Source organism: Delphinapterus leucas, chromosome 2 (genome assembly GCF_059928025.1).
Source record: "Delphinapterus leucas isolate spDelLeu-1000000601 "Yukka" chromosome 2, BTC_Dleu_Yukka2, whole genome shotgun sequence".
Lineage (NCBI taxonomy): Eukaryota > Metazoa > Chordata > Mammalia > Artiodactyla > Monodontidae > Delphinapterus > Delphinapterus leucas.
The window spans coordinates 28295718-28313393 of NC_143130.1; positions in this window are offsets into that span (position 1 = coordinate 28295718).

Below are 17676 nucleotides of genomic sequence, written 5' to 3' on the forward strand. Positions count from 1 at the left end.
CCCTAATACGTACGCTCAGACTTAACCGTTGTCGTACCCTAAACTGTATCCTAAACCATCTCCGTCCCTTAACCCTAACCCTAACCCTAACCCTAACCCTTACCCGAAGCCTTACCCTCACCCGTCCCCTAATCCTAACCCGTACGCTAACACTAACCCGTACCCTAACACGTACGCTCACCCTAAACCGTTGTCGTACCCTAACCTGTACCCTAAACCGTCCCTATCCCCTAACCCTAACCCTAACCCTAAACCTAACCCTAACCCTTACCCGAAGCCTTACCCTCACCCGTCCCCTAATCCTAACCCGTACGCTAACACTAACCCGTACCCTAACACGTACGCTCACCCTAAACCGTTGTCGTACCCTAACCTGTACCCTAAACCATCCCCGTACCCTAACCCTAACCCTAACCCTTACCCGAAGCCTTACACTCACCCGTCCCCTAATCCTAACCCGTACGCTAACACTAACCCGTACCCTAACACGTACGCTCACCCTAAACCGTTGTCGTACCCTAACCTGTACCCTAAACCGTTCCCGTCCCCGTCCCCTAACCCTAACCCTAACCCTAACCCTTACCCGAAGCCTTACCCTCACCCGTCCCCTAATCCTAACCCGTACGCTAACACTAACCCGTACCCTAACACGTACGCTCACCCTAAACCGTTGTCGTACCCTAACCTGTACCCTAAACCGTCCCCGTCCCCTAACCCTAACCCTAACCCTAACCCTAACCCTAAACCTTACCCGAAGCCTTACCCTCTACCGTCCCCTAATCCTAGCACGTACGCTAACACTAATCCGTACCCTAACACGTACGTTCACCCTAAACAGTGGTCGTACCCTAACCTGTACCCTAAATCGTAACTGTCCCCGTCCCCTAACCCTAACCCTAACCCTAACCCTAAACCTTACCCGAAGTCTTACCCTCATCCGTCCCCTAATCCTAACCCGTACGCTAACACTAAACCATACCCTAACACGTACGCTCACCCTAAACCATTGTCGTACCCTAACCTGTACCCTAAACCGTCCCCGTCCCCTAACCCTAACCCTAACCCTAACCCTAACCCTCACCCTTACCTGAAGCCTTAACCTCACCCGTCCGCTAATCCTAACCCGTACGCTAACACTAACCCATACCCTAACACTTACGCTCACCCTAAACCGTTGTCGTACACTAACCTGTACCCTAAACCGTCCCCGTCCCCTAAGCCTAACCCTTACCCTAACCCTAACCCTAACCCTAACCCTTACCCGAAGCCTTACCCTCACCCGTCCCCTAATCCTAACCCGTACGCTAACACTAACCCGTACCCTAACACGTACGCTCACACTAAACCGTTGTCGTACCCTAACCTGTACCCTAAACCGTCCCCGTACCCTAACCCTAACCCTAACCCTAACCCTAACCCTAAACTTTACCCGAAGCCTTACCCTCACCCGTCCCCTAATCCTAAACCGTACGCTAACACTAACCCGTACCCTAACACGTACGCTCACCCTAAACCGTTGTCGTACCGTAACCTGTACCCTAAACCGTCCCCGTCCCCTAACCCTAACCCTAAACCTAACCCTAACCCTTACCCGAAGCCTTACCCTCACCCGTCACCTAATCCTAACCCGTACGCTAACACTAACCGGTACCCTAACACATACGCTCACCCTAAACCGTTGTCGTACCCTAATCCGTACCCTAAACCGTCCCCGTCCCCTAACCCTAACCCTAACACTAACCCTAACCCTTACGCGAAGCCTTATCCTCACACGTCCCCTAATCCTAACCCGTACGCTAACACTAACCCGTACCCTGACACGTACGCTCACCCTAAACCGTTGTCGTACCATAACCTGTACCCTAAACCGTCCCCGTCCCCTAACCCTAACCCTAACCCTAACCCTAACCCTTACCCGAAGCCTTACCCTCACCCGTCCCCTAATCCTAACCCGTACGCTTACACTAACCCGTACCCTAACACGTACGCTCACCCTAAACCGTTGTCGTACCCTAACCTGTACCCTAAACCATCCCCGTCCCCTAACCCTAACCCTAACCCTAACTCTAACCCTAACCCTAACCTTTACCCGAAGCCTTAACATCACCCGTCCCCTAATCCTAACCCGTACGCTAACACTAACCCGTACCCAAACACATACGCTCACCCTAAACCGTTGTCGTACCCTAACCTGTACCCTAAACCGTCCCCGTCCCCTAACCCTAACCCTAACCTTATCCCTAACCCTTACACGAAGCCTTACCCTCACCCGTACCCTAATCCTAACCCGTACGCTAACACTAACCCGTATCCTAACACGTACGCTCACCCTAAACCGTTGTCGTACACTAACCTGTACCCTAAACCGTCCCCGTGCCCTAACCCTAACCCTAACCCTAACCCTAACCCTAACCCTTACCTGAAGCCTTACCCTCACCCGTCCCCTAATCCTAACACGTACGCTAACACTAACCCGTACCCTAACACTAACGCTCACCCTAAACCGTTGTCGTACCCTAACCTGTACCCTAAACCGTCCCCGTACCCTAACCCTAACCCTAACCCTAACCCGAACCCTTACCCGAAGCCTTACCCTCACCCGTCCCCTAATCCTAACCCGTACGCTAACACTAACCCGTACCCTAACATGTACGCTCACACTAAACCGTTGTCGTACACTAACCTGTACCCTAAACCGTCCCCGTGCCCTAACCCTAACCCTAACCCTAACCCTAACCCTAACCCTTACCTGAAGCCTTACCCTCACCCGTCCCCTAATCCTAACACGTACGCTAACACTAACCCGTACCCTAACACTAACGCTCACCCTAAACCGTTGTCGTACCCTAACCTGTACCCTAAACCGTCCCCGTACCCTAACCCTAACCCTAACCCTAACCCGAACCCTTACCCGAAGCCTTACCCGAAGCCTTACCCTCACCCGTCCCCTAATCCTAACCCGTACGCTAACACTAACCCATACCCTAACACATACGCTCACCCTAAACCGTTGTCGTACCCTAACCTGTACCCTAAACCGTCCCCGTCCCCGTCCCCTAACCCTAACCCTAACCCTAACCCTTACGCGAAGCCTTACCCTCACCCGTCCCCTAATCCTAAGCCGTACGCTAACCCTAACCCGTATCCTAACACGTACGCTCACCCTAAACCGTTGTCGTACACTAACCTGTACCCTAAACCGTCCCCGTGCCCTAACCCTAACCCTAACCCTAACCCTAACCCTTACACGAAGCCTTACCCTCACCCGTACCCTAATCCTAACCCGTACGCTAACACTAACCCGTATCCTAACACGTACGCTCACCCTAAACCGTTGTCGTACACTAACCTGTACCCTAAACCGTCCCCGTGCCCTAACCCTAACCCTAACCCTAACCCTAACCCTAACCCTTACCTGAAGCCTTACCCTCACCCGTCCCCTAATCCTAACACGTACGCTAACACTAACCCGTACCCTAACACTAACGCTCACCCTAAACCGTTGTCGTACCCTAACCTGTACCCTAAACCGTCCCCGTACCCTAACCCTAACCCTAACCCTAACCCGAACCCTTACCCGAAGCCTTACCCTCACCCGTCCCCTAATCCTAACCCGTACGCTAACACTAACCCGTACCCTAACATGTACGCTCACACTAAACCGTTGTCGTACCCTAACCTGTACCCTAAACCGTCCCCGTAACCTAACCCTAACCCTAACCCTAACCCTAACCTTTACCCGAAGCCTTACCCTCACCCGTCCCTAATCCAAACCCGTACGCTAACACTAACCCGTACCCTAACACGTACGCTCACCCTAAACCGTTGTCGTACCCTATCCTGTACCCTAAACCGTCCCCGTCCCCTAACCCTAACCCTAACCCTAACCCTAACCCTAACCCTAACCCTTACCCGAAGCCTTACCCTCACCCGTCCCCAAATCCTAACCCGTACGCTAACACTAACCCATACCCTAACACATACGCTCACCCTAAACCGTTGTCGTACCCTAACCTGTACCCTAAACCGTCCCCGTCCCCGTCCCCTAACCCTAACCCTAACCCTAACCCTTACGCGAAGCCTTACCCTCACCCGTCCCCTAATCCTAAGCCGTACGCTAACACTAACCCGTACCCTAACACGTACGCTCACCCTAAACCGTTGTCGTACCCTAACCTGTACCCTAAACCGTCCCCGTCCCCTAACCCTAACCCTAACCCTAACCCTAACCCTAACCCTAACCCTAACCCTAACCCTTACCCGAAGCCTTACCCTCACCCGTCCCCGAATCCTAACCCGTACGCTAACACTAACCCGTACCCTAACACGTACGCTCACCCTAAACAATTGTCGTACCCTAACCTGTTCCCTAAACCTTCCCCGTCCCCGTCCCCTAAACCTAACCCTAACCCTAACCCTTACCCGAAGCCTTACCCTCACCCGTCCCCTAATCCTAACCCGTACGCTAACACTAACCTGTACCCTAACACGTACGCTCACCCTAAACCGTTGTCGTAACCTAACCTGTACCCTAAACCGTCCCTGTCCCCTAACCCTAACCCTAACCCTAACCCTAACCCTAACCCTTACCCGAAGCCTTACTCTCACCCGTCCCCTAATCCTAACCCGTACGCTAACACTAACGCGTACCTTAACACGTACGCTCACCCTAAACCGTTGTCGTACCCTAACCTGTACCCTAAACCGTCCCCGTCCCCGTCCCTTAACCCTAACCCTAACCCTAACCCTAACCCTTACCCGTAGCCTTACCCTCACCCGTCCCCTAATCCTAAACTGTACGCTAACACTAACCCGTACCCTAACACGTACGTTCACCCTAAACCGTTGTCGTACCCTAACCTGTACCCTAAACCGTCCCCGTCCCCTAACCCTAACCCTAACCCTAACACTAACCCTAACCCTAACCCTTACCCGAAGCCTTACCCTCACCCGTCCCATAATCCTAACCCGTACGCTAACACTAACCCGTACCCTAAAACGTACTCTCACCCTAAACCGTTGTCGTACCCTAACCTGTACCCTAAACCGTCCCCGTCCCCTAACCCTAACCCTAACCCTAACCCTAACCCTAACCCTTACCCGAAGCCTTACTCTCACCCGTCCCCTAATCCTAACCCGTACGCTACCACTAACCCGTACCCTAACACGTACGCTCACCCTAAACCGTTGTCGTACCCTAACCTGTACCCTAAACCGTCCCCGTCCCCTAACCCTAACCCTAACCCTAACCCTAACCCTTACCCGAAGCCTTACCCTCACCCGTCCCCTAATCCTAACCCGTACGCTAACACTAACCCGTACCCTAACACGTACGCTCACCCTAAACCGTTGTCGTACCATAAGCTGTACCCTAAACCGTCCCCGTCCCCTAACCCTAACCCTAAACCTAACCCTTACCTGAAGCCTTAAACTCACCCGTACCCTAATCCTAACCCGTACGCTAACACTAACCCGTACCCTAACACGTACGCTCACCCTAAACCGTTGTCGTACGCTAACCTGTACCCTAAACCGTCCCCGTCACCTAACCCTAACCCTAACCCTAACCCAAATCTTACCCGAAGCCTTACCCTCAGCCGTCCCCTTATCCTAACCCGTACGCTAACACTAACCTGTACCCTAACACGTACGCTCACCCTAAACCGTTGTCGTACCCTAACCTCTACCCTAAACCGTCCCCGTACCCTAACCCTAACCCTAACCCTAACCCCAAGCCTAATCCTTACCCGAAGCCTTACCCTCACCCGTCCCCTAATCCGAACCCGTACGCTAACACTAACCCGTACCCTAACACGTACGCTCACCCTAAACCGTTGTCGTACCCTAACCTGTACCCTAAACCATCCCCGTACCCTAACCCTAACTCTAACCCTAACCCTAACCCTTAGCCGAAGCCTTACCCTCACCCGTCCCCTAATCCTAACGCGTACGCTAACACTAAGCCGTACCCTAACACGTACGCTCACCCTAAACCGTTGTCGTAACCTAACCTGTATCCTAAACCGTCCCCATCCCCTAACCCTAACCCTAACCCTAACCCTAACCCTTACCCGAAGCCTTACCCTCACCCGTCCCCTAATCCTAACCCGTATGCTAACACTAACCCGTACCCTAACACATACGCTCACCCTAAATCGTTGTCGTACCCTAACCTGTACCCTAAAACGTCCCCGTCCCCGTCCCTTAACCCTAACCCTAACCCTAACCCTAACCCTTACCTGTAGCCTTACCCTCACCCGTCCCCTAATCCTAACCCATACGCTAACACTAACCCGTACCCTAACACGTACGCTCACCCTAAACCGTTGTCCTACCCTAACCTGTACCCTGAACCGTCCCCGACCCCTAACCCTAACCCTAACCCTAACCCTAACACTTACGCGAAGCCTTACACTCACCCGTCCCCTAATCCTAACCCGTACGCTAACACTAATCCGTACCCTAACACGTACGCTCACCCTAAACCGTTGTCGTACCCTAACCTGTACCCTAAACCGTCCCCGTCCCCTAACCTTAACCCTAACACTAACCCTAACCCTAACCCTAACCCTTACCTGTAGCCTTACCCTCACCCGTCCCCTAATCCTAACCCGTACGCTAACACTAACCCATACCCTAACACGTACGCTCACCCTAAACCGTTGTCGTACCCTAACCTGTACCCGAAACCGTCCCCGTCCCCTAACCCTAACCCTAACACTAACCCTAACCCTAATGCTTACCCGAAGCCTTACCCTCACCCGTCCCCTAATCCTAACCCGTACGCTAACACTAACCCGTACCCTAACACGTACGCTCACCCTAAACCGTTGTCGTACACTAACCGGTACGCTAAACCGTCCCCGTCCCCTAACCCTAACCCTAACCCTAACCCTAACCCTTACCCGAAGCCTAACCCTCACCGTCCCCTAATCCTAACCCGTACGCTAACACAAACCCGTCCCCTAACATGTACGCTCACACTAAACCGTTGTCGTACCCTAACCTGTACCCTGAACCGTCCCTGTCCCCATCCCCTAACACTAACCCTAACCCTAACACTAACCCTAACCCTTACCCGAAGCCTTACACTCACCCTTCCCCTAATCGTAACCCGTACGCTAACACTAACCCGTACCCTAACACGTACGCTTACCCTAAACCGTTGTCGTACCCTAAACTGTACCCTAAACTGTCCCCGTCCCCTAACCCTAACCCTAACACTAACCCTAACCCTAACCCTTACCCGAAGCCTTACCCTCACCCGTCCCCTAATCCTAACCCGTACGCTAACACTAATCCGTACCCTAACACGTAAGCTCACCCTAAACCATTGTCGTACCCTAACCTGTACACTAAACCGTCCCCGTCCCCGTCCCCTAACCCTAACCCTAACCCTAACCCTTACCCGAAGCCTTACCCTCACCCGTCCCATAATCCTAACCCGTACGCCAACACTAACCCGTACCCTAACACGTACGCTCACCCTAAACCGTTGTCCTACACTAACCTGTACCCTAAACCGTCCCCGTCCCCTAACACTAACCCTAACCCTAACCCTTACCCGAAGCCTTACCCTCACCCGTCCCCTAATCCTAAACCGTACGCTAACACTAACCCGTACCCTATCACGTACGCTCACCCTAAACCTTTGTCGTACCCTAACCTGTACCCTAAACCGTCCCCGTCCCCTAACCCTAACCCTAACCCTAACCCTAACCCTAACACTTACCCGAAGCATTACCCTCACCCGTCCCCTAATCCTAACCCGTACGCTAACACTAACGCGTACCCTAACACGTACGCTCACCCTAAACCGTTGTCGTACCCTAACCTGTACCCTAAACCGTCCCCGTCCCCGTCCCCGTCCCCTAACCCTAATCCTAACCCTTACCCGAAGCCTTACACTCTCCCGTCCCATAATCCTAACCCGTACGCTAACACTTACCCGTACCCTAACACGTACGCTCACCCTAATCCGTTGTCGTACCCTAACCTGTACCCTAAACCGTCCCCGTCCCCTAACCCTAACCCTAACCCTAACCCTAACCCTAACACTTACCCGAAGCCTTACCCTCACCCGTCCCCTAATCCTAACCCGTACGCTAACACTAACGCGTACCCTAACACGTACGCTCATCCTAAACCGTTGTCGTACCGTAACCTGTACCCTAAACCGTCCCCGTCCCCTAACCCTAACCCTAACCCTAACCCTAATCCTATCCCTTACCCGAAGCCTTACCCTCACCCGTCTCCTAATCCTAACCCGTACGCTAACACTAACACCTACCCTAATACGTACCCTCACCCTAAACCGTTGTCGTACCCTAACCTGTACCCTAATCCGTCCCCATGCCCGTCCGCTAAACCTAACCCTAACCCTAACCCTAACCCTTTCCCGAAGCCTAACCCTCACCCGTCCCTTAATCCTAACCCGTACGCTAACACTAACACGTACCCTAAAACGTACTCTCACCCTAAACCGTTGTCGTACCCTAACCTGTACCCTAAACCGTCCCCGTCCCCTAACCCTAACCCTAACCCTAACCCTAACCCTAACCCTTACCCGAAGCCTTACTCTCACCCGTCCCCTAATCCTAACCCGTACGCTACCACTAACCCGTACCCTAACACGTACGCTCACCCTAAACCGTTGTCGTACCCTAACCTGTACCCTAAACCGTCCCCGTCCCCTAACCCTAACCCTAACCCTAACCCTAACCCTTACCCGAAGCCTTACCCTCACCCGTCCCCTAATCCTAACCCGTACGCTAACACTAACCCGTACCCTAACACGTACGCTCACCCTAAACCGTTGTCGTACCATAAGCTGTACCCTAAACCGTCCCCGTCCCCTAACCCTAACCCTAAACCTAACCCTTACCTGAAGCCTTAAACTCACCCGTACCCTAATCCTAACCCGTACGCTAACACTAACCCGTACCCTAACACGTACGCTCACCCTAAACCGTTGTCGTACGCTAACCTGTACCCTAAACCGTCCCCGTCACCTAACCCTAACCCTAACCCTAACCCAAATCTTACCCGAAGCCTTACCCTCAGCCGTCCCCTTATCCTAACCCGTACGCTAACACTAACCTGTACCCTAACACGTACGCTCACCCTAAACCGTTGTCGTACCCTAACCTCTACCCTAAACCGTCCCCGTACCCTAACCCTAACCCTAACCCTAACCCCAAGCCTAATCCTTACCCGAAGCCTTACCCTCACCCGTCCCCTAATCCGAACCCGTACGCTAACACTAACCCGTACCCTAACACGTACGCTCACCCTAAACCGTTGTCGTACCCTAACCTGTACCCTAAACCATCCCCGTACCCTAACCCTAACTCTAACCCTAACCCTAACCCTTAGCCGAAGCCTTACCCTCACCCGTCCCCTAATCCTAACGCGTACGCTAACACTAAGCCGTACCCTAACACGTACGCTCACCCTAAACCGTTGTCGTAACCTAACCTGTATCCTAAACCGTCCCCATCCCCTAACCCTAACCCTAACCCTAACCCTAACCCTTACCCGAAGCCTTACCCTCACCCGTCCCCTAATCCTAACCCGTATGCTAACACTAACCCGTACCCTAACACATACGCTCACCCTAAATCGTTGTCGTACCCTAACCTGTACCCTAAAACGTCCCCGTCCCCGTCCCTTAACCCTAACCCTAACCCTAACCCTAACCCTTACCTGTAGCCTTACCCTCACCCGTCCCCTAATCCTAACCCATACGCTAACACTAACCCGTACCCTAACACGTACGCTCACCCTAAACCGTTGTCCTACCCTAACCTGTACCCTGAACCGTCCCCGACCCCTAACCCTAACCCTAACCCTAACCCTAACACTTACGCGAAGCCTTACACTCACCCGTCCCCTAATCCTAACCCGTACGCTAACACTAATCCGTACCCTAACACGTACGCTCACCCTAAACCGTTGTCGTACCCTAACCTGTACCCTAAACCGTCCCCGTCCCCTAACCTTAACCCTAACACTAACCCTAACCCTAACCCTAACCCTTACCTGTAGCCTTACCCTCACCCGTCCCCTAATCCTAACCCGTACGCTAACACTAACCCATACCCTAACACGTACGCTCACCCTAAACCGTTGTCGTACCCTAACCTGTACCCGAAACCGTCCCCGTCCCCTAACCCTAACCCTAACACTAACCCTAACCCTAATGCTTACCCGAAGCCTTACCCTCACCCGTCCCCTAATCCTAACCCGTACGCTAACACTAACCCGTACCCTAACACGTACGCTCACCCTAAACCGTTGTCGTACACTAACCGGTACGCTAAACCGTCCCCGTCCCCTAACCCTAACCCTAACCCTAACCCTAACCCTTACCCGAAGCCTAACCCTCACCGTCCCCTAATCCTAACCCGTACGCTAACACAAACCCGTCCCCTAACATGTACGCTCACACTAAACCGTTGTCGTACCCTAACCTGTACCCTGAACCGTCCCTGTCCCCATCCCCTAACACTAACCCTAACCCTAACACTAACCCTAACCCTTACCCGAAGCCTTACACTCACCCTTCCCCTAATCGTAACCCGTACGCTAACACTAACCCGTACCCTAACACGTACGCTTACCCTAAACCGTTGTCGTACCCTAAACTGTACCCTAAACTGTCCCCGTCCCCTAACCCTAACCCTAACACTAACCCTAACCCTAACCCTTACCCGAAGCCTTACCCTCACCCGTCCCCTAATCCTAACCCGTACGCTAACACTAATCCGTACCCTAACACGTAAGCTCACCCTAAACCATTGTCGTACCCTAACCTGTACACTAAACCGTCCCCGTCCCCGTCCCCTAACCCTAACCCTAACCCTAACCCTTACCCGAAGCCTTACCCTCACCCGTCCCATAATCCTAACCCGTACGCCAACACTAACCCGTACCCTAACACGTACGCTCACCCTAAACCGTTGTCCTACACTAACCTGTACCCTAAACCGTCCCCGTCCCCTAACACTAACCCTAACCCTAACCCTTACCCGAAGCCTTACCCTCACCCGTCCCCTAATCCTAAACCGTACGCTAACACTAACCCGTACCCTATCACGTACGCTCACCCTAAACCTTTGTCGTACCCTAACCTGTACCCTAAACCGTCCCCGTCCCCTAACCCTAACCCTAACCCTAACCCTAACCCTAACACTTACCCGAAGCATTACCCTCACCCGTCCCCTAATCCTAACCCGTACGCTAACACTAACGCGTACCCTAACACGTACGCTCACCCTAAACCGTTGTCGTACCCTAACCTGTACCCTAAACCGTCCCCGTCCCCGTCCCCGTCCCCTAACCCTAATCCTAACCCTTACCCGAAGCCTTACACTCTCCCGTCCCATAATCCTAACCCGTACGCTAACACTTACCCGTACCCTAACACGTACGCTCACCCTAATCCGTTGTCGTACCCTAACCTGTACCCTAAACCGTCCCCGTCCCCTAACCCTAACCCTAACCCTAACCCTAACCCTAACACTTACCCGAAGCCTTACCCTCACCCGTCCCCTAATCCTAACCCGTACGCTAACACTAACGCGTACCCTAACACGTACGCTCATCCTAAACCGTTGTCGTACCGTAACCTGTACCCTAAACCGTCCCCGTCCCCTAACCCTAACCCTAACCCTAACCCTAATCCTATCCCTTACCCGAAGCCTTACCCTCACCCGTCTCCTAATCCTAACCCGTACGCTAACACTAACACCTACCCTAATACGTACCCTCACCCTAAACCGTTGTCGTACCCTAACCTGTACCCTAATCCGTCCCCATGCCCGTCCGCTAAACCTAACCCTAACCCTAACCCTAACCCTTTCCCGAAGCCTAACCCTCACCCGTCCCTTAATCCTAACCCGTACGCTAACATTAACCCGTACCCTAACACGTACGCTCACCCTAAACCGTTGTCGTACCGTAACCTGTACCCTAAACCATCCCCGTCCCCTAACCCTAACCCTAACCCTATCCCTAACCCTAACCCTTACCCGAAGCCTTACACTCACCCGTCCCCTAATCCTAACCCGTACGCTAACACTAACCCGTACCCTAACACGTACGCTCACTCTAAACCTTTGTCGTACCCTAACCTGTACCCTAAACCGTCCCCGTCCCCTAACCCTAACCCTAACCCTAACCCTAACCCATACCCGAAGCCTTACCCTCACCCGTCCTCTAATCCTAACCCGTACGCTAACACTAACCCGTACCCTAACACGTATGCTCACCCTAAACCGTTGTCGTACCCTAACCTGTACCCTAAACCGTCCCCGTCCCCGTCCCATAACCCTAACCCTAACCCTAACCTTTACCCGTAGCCTTACCCTCACCCGTCCCCTAATCCTAACCCGTACGCTAACACTAACCCGTACCCTAACACGTACGCTCACCCTAAACCGTTGTCGTACCCTAACCTGTACCCTAAACCGTCCCCGTCCCCGTCCCCTAACCCTAACCCTAACCCTAACCCTAACACTTACCCGAAGCCTTACCCTCACCCGTACCTTAATCCTAACCCGTACGCTAACACTAACCCGTACCCTAACACGTACGCTCACCCTAAACCGTTGTCGTACCCTAACCTCTACCCTAAACCGTCCCCGTCCCCTAAGCCTAACCCTAACCATAACCCTAGCTCTAACCTTTACCCAAAGCCTTACCCTCACCCATCCCCTAATCGTAAGCTGTACGCTAAAACTAACCCGAACCCTGACACGTACGCTCACCCTAAACCGTTGTCGTACCCTAACATGTACCCTAAACCGTCCCCGTCCCCTAACCCTAACCCTAACCCTAACCCTAAACCTAACCCTTACCCGAAGCCTTACCCTCACCCGTCCCCTAATCCTAACCCGTACGCTAACACTAACCCATACCCTAATATGTACGCTCACCCTAAACCGTTGTCGTACCCTAACCTGTACCCTAAACCGTCCCTGTCCCTGTCCCCTAACCCTAACCCTAACCCAAACCCTAACCCTAACCCTTACCCGAAGCCTTACCCTCACCCGTCCCCTAATCCTAACCCGTACGCTAACACTAACCCGTACCCTAACACGTACCCTCACCCTAAACCGTTTTCGTACCCTAACCTGTACCCTAAACCGTCCCCGTCCCCGTCCCCTATCCCTAACCTTAACCCTAACCCTAACCCTTACCCGAAGCCTTACCCTCACCCGTCCGCTAATCCTAACCCGTACGCTAACACTAACCCGTACCCTAACACGTACGCTCACCCTAAACCGTTATCGTACCCTAAATTGTACCCTAAACCGTCCCCGTCCCCTAACCCTAACCCTAACCCTAACCCTTACACGAAGCCTTACCCTCACCCGTCTCCTAATCCTAAACCGTACGCTAACACTAACCCATACCCTAAAACGTACGCTCACCCTAAACCGTTGTCGTACCCTAACTTGTACCCTAAACCGTCCCCGTCCCCTAACCCTAACCCTAACCCTAACACTTACCGGAAGCCTTATCCTCACCCGTCTCCTAATCCTAAACCGTACGCTAACACTAAACCGTACCCTAATACGTACGCTCACCCTAAACCGTTGTCGTACACTAACCTCTACCCTAAACCGTCCCCATCCCCGTCCCCGTCCCATAACCCTAACCCTAACCCTAACCCTAACCCTAAACCTTAACTGAAGCCTTTCCCTCACCCGTCCCCTAATCCTAACTCGTACGCTAACACTAACCCGTACCCTAACACGTACGCTCACTCTAAACCGTTGTCGTACCCTAACCCTACCCTCAACCGTCCCCGGCCCCTAACCCTAACCCTAACCCTAACCCTAACCCTTCCCCGAAGCCTTACCCTCACCCGTCCCCTAATCCTAACCCGTACGCTAACACTAACCCGTACCCTAACACGTACGCTCACCCTAAACGGTTGTCGTACCCTAACCTGTACCCTAAACCGTCCCCGTGCCCTAACCCTAACCCTAACACTAACCCTAACCCTAATCCTTACCCGAAGCCTTACACGCACCCGTCCCCTAATCCTAACCCGTACGCTAACACTAACCCGTACCCTAACACGTACGCTCACCCTAAACCGTTGTCGTACCCTAACCTGTACCCTAAACCGTCCCCGTCCCCGTCCCCTAACCCTAACCCTAACCCTAACCCTAACACTTACCCGAAGCCTTACCCTCACCCGTCCCCTAATCCTAACCCGTACGCTAACACTAACCCATACCCTAACACGAACGCTCACCCTAAACCGTTGTCGTACACTAACCTGTACCCTAAACCGTCCCCGTGCCGGTCCCCTAACCCTAAAACTAACCCTAACCCTAACCCTTACCCGAAGCTTTACCCTCACTCTTCCCCTAATCCTAAACCGTACGCTAACACTAACCCGTACCCTAACACGTACGCTCACCCTAAATCGTTGTCGTACCCTAACCTGTACCCTAAACCGTCCTCGTCCCATAACCCTAACCCTAACCCTAACCCTAACCCTAACACTTACCGGAAGCCTAACCCTCACCCGTCCCCTAATCCTAACCCGTACGCTAACACTAACCCGTACCCTAACACGTATGCTCACCCTAAACCGTTGTCGTACCCTAACCTGTACCCTAAACCGTCCCCGTGCCCGTCCCCTAACCATAACCATAACCCTAACCCTAACCCTTACCCGAAGCCTTACCCTCACCCGTCCCCTAATCCTAACCCGTACGCTAACACTAACCCGTACCCTAACACGTACGCTCAACCTAAACTGTTGTCGTACGCTAAACTGTACCCTAAACCGTCCCCGTCCCCTAACCCTAACCCTAACCCTAACCCTAACCCTAACCCTTACCCGAAGCCTTACCCTCACCCGTCCCCTAATCCTAACCCGTACGCTAACACTAACCCGTACCCTAACACATAAGCTCACCCTAAACCGTTGTTGTACACTAACCTGTACCCTAAACCGTCCCCGTCCCCTAACCCTAACCCTAACCCTAACCTTTACCCGAAGCCTTACCCTCACCCGTCCCCTAATCCTAACCCGTACGCCAACACTAACCCGTACCCTAACACGTACGCTCACCCTAAACCGTTGTCGTACACTAACCTGTACCCTAAACCGTCCCCGTCCCCTATCCCGAACCCTAAACCTAACCCTAACCCTTACCCGAAGCCTTACACTCACCCGTCCCCTAATCCTAAACCGTACCCTAACACTAACCCGTACCCTAACACGTACGCTCACCTTAAACCGTTGTCGTACACTAACCTGTACCCTAAACCGTCCCTGTCCCCTAACCCTAACCCTAACCCTAACCCTAACACTTACCCGAAGCCTTACACTCACCCGTCCCCTAATCCTAAACCTTACGCTAACAATAACCCGTACCCTAACACGTATGCTCACCCTGAACCGTTGTCGTACCCTAACCTGTACCCTAAACCGTCCCCGTCCCCGTCCCCTAACCCTAACCCTAACCGTAACCCTTACCCGAAGCCTTACCCTCACCTGTCCCATAATCCTAACCCGTACGCTAACACTAACCCGTACCCTAACACGTACGCTCACCCTAAATCGTTGTCGTAAACTAAACTGTACCCTAAACCGTCCCCGTCCCCTAACCCTAACCCTAACCCTAACCGTAACCCTAACCCTTACCCGAAGCCTTACCCTCACCCGTCCCCTAATCCTAAACCGTACGCTAACACTAACCCGTACCCTAACACGTACGCTCACCATAAACCGTTGTCGTACCCTAACCTGTACCCTAAACCGTCCCCGTTCCCTATCCCTAACCCTAACCCTATCCCTAACCCTAACCCTTACCTGAAGCCTTACCCTCACCCGTCCCCTAATCCTAACCCGTACGCTAACACTAACCCGTACCCTAACACGTACCCTCACCCTAAAACGTTGTCGTACCCTAACCTGTACCCTACACCGTCACCGTCCCCTAACCCTAACCCTAACCGTTACCCTTACCCGAAGCCTTACATTCAACCGTCCCCTAATCCTAACCCGTACGCTAACACTAACCCGTACCCTAACACGTACGCTCACCCTAAAGTGTTGTCGTACCCTAACCTGTACCCTAAACCGTCCCCGTCCCCGTCCCCTAACCCTAACCCTAACCCTAACCCTAACCCTTACCCGAAGCCTTATTCTCCCCCGTCCCCTAATCCTAACCCGTACGCTAACACTAATGCGTACCCTAACACGTACGCTCACCCTGAACCGTTGTCGTACACTAACCTGTACCCTAAACCGTCCCCGTGCACGTCCCCTAACCCTAAGCCTAACCCTAACACTAACCCTTACCCGAAGCCTTAACCTCACCCTTCTCCTAATCCTAAACCGTACGCTAACACTAACCCGTACCCTAACACGTACGCTCACCCTAAACCGTTGTCGTAACCTAACCTGTACCCTAAACCGTCCCCGTCCCGTAACTATAACCCTAACTCTAACCCTAACCCTAAACCTTACCCGAAGCCTTACCCTCACCCGTCCCCTAATCCTAACCCGTACGCTAACACTAACCCATACCCTAACACGTACACTCACCCTAAACCGTTGCCGTACACTAACCTGTACCCTAAACCGTCCCCGTCCCCTAACCCTAACCCTAAACCTAACCCTTACCCGAAGCCTTACCCTCACCCGTCCCCTAATCCTAACACGTACGCTAACACTAACCTGTACCCTAACACGTACGCTCACCCTAAACAGTTGTCGTACCCTAACCTGTACCCTAAACCGTCCCCGTCCCCGTCCCCTAACCCTAACCCTAACCCTAACCCTTACCCGAAGCCTTACCCTCACCAGTCCCCTAATCCTAACCCGTACGCTAACACTAAGCCGTACCCTAACACGTACCCTCACCCTAAACCATTGTCGTACCGTAACCTGTACCCTAAACCGTCCCCGTGCCCGTCCCCTAACCCTAACCCTAACCCTAACCCTTTCCCGAAGCCTTACCCTCACCCGTCCCCTAATCCTAACCCGTACGCTAACACTAACCCGTACCCTAACACGTACGCTCACCCTAAACCGTTGTCGTACCCTAACCTGTACCCTAAACCGTCCCCGTCCCCTAACCCTAACCCTAACCCTAACCCTAAACCTTACCCGAAGCCTTCCACTCACCCGTCCCCTAATCCACAAACGTACGCTAACACTAACCCGTACCCTAACACGTACGCTCACCCTAAACCTTTGTCGTACCCTAACCTGTCCCCTAAACGGTCCCCGTCCCCTAACCCTAACCCTAACCCTAACCCTAACGCTAACCCTTACCCGAAGCCTTACCCTCACCCGTCCCCTAATCCTAACCCGTACGCTAACACTAACACGTACCCTAACACGTACCCTCACCATAAACCGTTGTCGTACCCTAACCTGTACCCTAAACCGTCCCCGTCCCCGTCCCCGTCCCCTAACCCTAACCCTAACCCTAACCCGTACCCGAAGCCTTACCCTCACCCGTCCCCTAATCCTAACCCGTACGCTAACACTAACCCATACCCTAACATATACGCTCACCCTAAACCGTTGTCGTACCCTAACCTGTACCCTAAACAGTCCCCGTCCCCTTCCCCTAACCCTAACCCTAACCCTAACCCTAACCCTAACCCTTACCCGAAGCCTTACCCTCACCCGTC